The sequence below is a fragment of the Amblyomma americanum genome, chromosome 7 (genome assembly GCF_052857255.1).
Source record: "Amblyomma americanum isolate KBUSLIRL-KWMA chromosome 7, ASM5285725v1, whole genome shotgun sequence".
In the NCBI taxonomy this organism is placed as follows: domain Eukaryota; kingdom Metazoa; phylum Arthropoda; class Arachnida; order Ixodida; family Ixodidae; genus Amblyomma; species Amblyomma americanum.
Window position 1 is genome coordinate 55,658,666 of NC_135503.1, and position 5,339 is coordinate 55,664,004.

General features: G+C 48.2%; 1 pseudogene; it reads right to left on the reverse strand.

The window, feature by feature from the left end:
* Positions 1-730: 730 nt before the first annotated feature.
* On the reverse strand, positions 731-872 carry LOC144099675 (U2 spliceosomal RNA; annotated as a pseudogene).
* Positions 873-5,339: the final 4,467 nt, after the last annotated feature.

The window sequence follows — 5,339 nt, forward strand, 5'->3', positions numbered from 1 at the left end:
TCCAGAGTCCAGGTGATGTTAGGGACCCACTAGATCAAATTTCAAGAGAGGCCGAATTGATGCGCCGAAAGAAATAGCGACATTTGACGGAGCCGATATGGCATGCGTCCGCTCGCGTTCCTTGCGGCCTCGCGTCTTATCCAGTGTGCGGAACGCACTCAACATTACAGGCCAAGCCGCGTCAACTTACCCGATACACTACAGCTTCCGCCCTCTAACCAGAATATCAGCAGTAGTTGAACCGCAGCTAAATTTTTGTTTTCAACGTACGCGTTCAACTGTTTTTTCCAATAAATGTGTATATATTTTCTCACACTATCAACCAAGAGGAACTCCATAGCCAGCTTTGTCTCGCGCGGCCCCGAATGATGGACATCCGACGCTTCTTCAAGCGTCAGCAGTTGTCTGATGAAGCGTTATCCAACTGCGCCCCTGAAAATTCTGGTGTGGCATGTGACAACGGTTTAGCATGTGACCAGAGTGATGCAAGCTTTCATCACCTGAGAGCAGCTGATGTCGCCGACTCCATGGAAGGGACACTGCCAACTGTTTTATTTTTTATTGGTTTTGGGGAAAAGGAGAGAGAGAGAGAGAAATTGTTGCCAGGAAGAAAGAAAAGGAAAGTGCATAGGCCTGCTTACTGGCTCAAGCCGAGCCACAATCGCTACCACGTGCAGATAGTAGGAGAGTTGAAAGATGGGAGAGAAAGGCAGGATAGTAAAGACGCGCTAAAGACAAGGCCGATCCCGGAGGCAGTGCAATACCGGGCCAACCGGTGGCGGGAGTGAAGCATCCTTCAAACTCTCCGCCACATTTCCAAAAATAAGTCCAATTGGACCCGTAACAGATACTCTACGGGGTCCGGAAAGGAAAGGGCGCAGTATCTGTCTCATATATCGTTGGACACCTGAACCGCGCCGTAAGGGAAGAGATAAAGGAGGGAGTAACAGAAGGAAAAAAGAGGTGCCGTAGTGGAGGGCTCCAGAATAATTTCGACCACCTCGGGATCTTTAATGTGCACTGACATGGCACAGCACACGGGCGCCTTAGCGTTTTGCCTCCATAAAAACGCAGCCGCCGCGGTTGACACCGCCAACTGAGAGGTCCAGTGACCTAGCAGGCCGAGATGATTCCCTTTCTCCTTTCTTAGGATTGAAGTCCGGATTTGACAAGAGCGATGCAGCATTCATCACCGGACAGTAGCCGATGTCGTGGAACACCACCAACAGCGAGCTCCAGTCACGCAGTAAGCCGAGACGATGCTCTTTCTGGTTGCTTGCTTGGGATTGAAGTTTAGAGACAACAGAAAAAAACAACTTGTCACAAGAATATGACTTAGGAGAGTTTCTAGGCAAAGTTAAACTCACTGGCATCCCAGACGTCTTGGAATTACGTCTTCTTACTAAGCCATATGGTCGCCAAATATTACATACGACTTTAAGAAGGATGTAACACCTGGAAAGATGCCTTTTGGCACCAATGGCTGGGAGATTACGCCCCTTGGCTTGCGTACTCAGCGACAACGAAAGGCGCCCTTTATCGTTTTTGTGTCACTTTTCCTCCGCGTGTTCACCGGGGCACTCGTAAGGTATTTTTATCATGGGCGCTTTCAGTAACTACAGAAAAATGCACGAGGAATGCAAAGATCACTTAAAATCCCAATGGCACCAGGAGTCAATGACGGCGTCACAGAAATTTATGGATGTGATGAAAGGCAAGCAGCTACCCGTTGTACAGCAGCTGAACAGAGCACTGCACGAGCAAGTTGAAAGAAATCGTGAGAAACTATTTCCAATAATTTCCACCATTGTCTTTTGCGTGACGCATGACTTGCCAATTCGCGGCAAGCAGTCCGATAGTGGAGTCTTCAATGATCTCCTTGACTTTCGGGTAGAAAGTGGAGATACTCGATTTCAGGAGCACTTCGCTTCTTCTGCTGGCAATGCTAAGTAAACTTCCCAACAAACACAAAACCTCCTCAGAATCTCCCAGAAATATCCCATCAGGACATTTGGAATGTCCCGAGGTTCTCATTTTTCCCGAAGACGTGCAAAAAACGTCCCCACAACTAGCCGTGTCCAAAAAGTAGTGCGTCCCAGGGACAGCCCCAAAAGGTTAATGCTAGATTTCTCGGCTCTGGCTTAATAAAATTATTCCTTCTTTTTCATGCAGACTTCAGGCATCTAAGCGCACATATGTGCCAAATTTCAGGCACATGCTTACGTTACAGGTGGTGTAATACATCTGTCAACTCGCGTGAATGCTTGCTGGCTAGGCCATTCAGACTTACCGGTTTACATGAAATGTGCTTTAACAAGGTGAAAATTCGGGCGGGTTGGTGCATGATCTTGTGACGGGAGCAGCGCAGCACGAGGCAGAGAGAGGCGGGACACGACGCTGTATAACAACCAGATTGTTAATGCACGTTCGTCGAATATATATATATATATATATATATATATATATATATATATATATATATATATATATATATATATATATATATATATATATATATATATATATATATATATATAGAGAGAGAGAGAGAGAGAGAGAGAGAGCCGCATTGACGAGATCCTGTCATCATGAAGTTCGAGGTAGTTTTGATGCCGGGAACAGTCGGCTGAAAGCAGCAGTTTACCCGACGAGACTGCTATTCAGTGTCGCAGAAGGGATTCTGCAAGCACTTAGAGGCAGAAAATATGTCACAACCACATCAGAAGAAAGGAAGCCGTACGCGGTCATTCCTTACATTAATGGCATTTTCCACAGTCTCAAAAAGGTAGGCGCAAGAGCTGGTGTAAAGGTACTCATGTCAGCACCCAACAAATTAAGAAGCCTGTGCGCCAAAGTCAACAGCGAGCAAAGAAAAATCAATGCAAGCAAATGCACCGGAAAAAAACATATGAAATGTGTGAAAAGCGGGGTTTAGCGTTGATTCCCGCATCTCTCTTCTTTGTTTCGTGCTGCGCTGCTCGATCCCGCCACAAGAACAAGAAATGTGCTAGAATTTAGACACAAAGGAAATGTTTATTCAAATAGTCGCCCGATCCCGCCCATATAACAGGAAATAGCAGCGCAATACAGATGTAATTTGAGTATTAGATGTGCTCTTTGCATTTAAATGAATACAAACAGGAGACGCATATGTATGCACCATTTATCGCACAATGTGCGGAGCACTACACCAGCAAATAATAATGGCCAAAATTTTCTCTAGGTCTGAGAAATCTGAAAAAAATATGGAGCAATAAAAACATAATACAGACTGAAAGTTGATACACCTTAAGGAAACATTCTAAACGGTACAAAAGCATATATGCACACGCAAAAGCAAACGCATGCAAAGAGCAACCTGGGTGCCAAAAGAAAAGACGACATGGGCGTACGATACAGATACGCGGATTCAGGTTACGGATATTCTGCAGTGTGAAACCTCCCTCTCGCTTTGCCTCTCGCACGAGCCTCGGAGTAAGCTTAATTGAGCGTGTTATCAAAACAGGAAAAAAGAATTTTTTTCTACGAGGCGAAAATAAAAAACGAGCATAAACCACATACCTTGACAACGTTGCCAACAGAAACCCGGGGATGAAATAAAATGCTGCAACTATATATATGAGTTCAACGCAGCCTTCTGTCCCGCGCGCCTTCTCACGGCATAGCGAATGCTCAAACATACGCGTTACATCCTCGTTACACCCCCGTTTTATTTTCTTGTCACTATATGTGTGGAGATAAGACTGCTTGGAGCAGGATGGAAAGGGGGGACGTCTTGAGGTAGGAGCCCTAGCTGGCTCGCCGCACCCATGGTACAGCAGACCACGCGTGCGGCACAATACGGCGTGGGAGGCGAGATCAAAGTGATCAAGGCACAAGTAATCCGGTGGGGGTGGGTTGGGAGTCAGCGACGCGAACACAACACAAATTATACCGCTGCGACAGGACGGCAATGTAGGTAGAGCAGGTTAATCCATGGGCACTCGCAGCAAGAGTCTGGTGGGCTTCCGAAGACCTCTCCCGCCTATGACCGCAGTGGACGCGTCCACGCTGCCACCAACAACACGCCACATTCGTCGAGGCGCTGAGGGATGCAGAGTGCGCGCTAGGAGTCGTCCATTGCATTGAAATCAGCTGCCGCGAACGACGCTTGCAAGAGCGCCATTATGGAGTAGGGCCGTGAAGCTGTGCAAAAGACTTGCGATGCACCGCGCGCCGCTGCACCAGTTCCAAAAGGAATTATGTGGGCACGTCGAGGTGCGCGGGAAAGCTGACATGAATCCACAGCTACGAAGTTCACGACAGCCGAGTGATGAGAGCAAGAGCTGCTGCGCGAGCGGCTAGGGGCAGCGCGAATACCTGTGCGCAAGATGGCTTCCGTCCGGCGAGGAAGCCGGGCGAGCGACGGGAGACCCATTACTGCGCCTCTGCTAGACAGCGGCGCAACGAGGAATGCTGGTAGTTGGAGATGCCTGCAGAGACCGCCCTACCGTGCTGAAGTTGGAAACACTATAGAAGACGGGCACGTTGGTGACCGCCGCTCCCGGCGATGCGATGAAAAGGCAGACCGCCGTGTCCTGCCTGCCTGCAGCATGGAGCCGACGGCCCACGAGAGAGATGCGGGTGAACTGCGCTTCTTTCGGCTGTTCGAACAAAACTGTTTGATCTCGCAAAACGGCGAGTGCAAGCGCAAAACCTTCTCTCCACGTGGCTTTTGGCGCAAGGGAGAGAGAAAAGGGAGCGAGGAGTCAATTTGTATTTTTTGTTGAAAAGCATTGGTCCCAAAAACGTTCTCCGAGTTACCTTTCTGGGACCAAAATGCTATGATTTGTTTTTGTTTCTGCTCAACACCCTCGAAAAAACGTTTCCGGGACATTAGTGGGCGCACTTCCCTTTTGCTTGTGTTTCTATGTCCTGCCTCTACGGCCTGGAAATATTCGATAAATGTTGTACTGGGACAGGGACATTCCATCCTTTCTGGGCACACCTGGGGCGGTACCTTGTTTGCTGGGTTCTGTCCACGTCCAGAACGCGATCATCACAATCTGTGGCAACATCCTGAGAGAGCAGATAGTTGCCGAAGCTAACACAGCGTTTGCTTTTTCCGTTCTTGCTGACGAAACTGCAGATACTTCAGGCAAAGAGCAGATGTCTATAAGGCGCTCGCTTTATTGACAAGGCGGGAGCCCAAGTGTGCGTTTGAAAGCAGTTTTGGGGATTTGTAGAGCTGGAGCAATTAAACTCCACTTGCATCGCCGCTGCAATCTTGAAGCTCTTGACGAATGCCGGGCTGATTCTTTCGAACCTCGTTGGACAGGAGTACGGTGGATACTTTACAA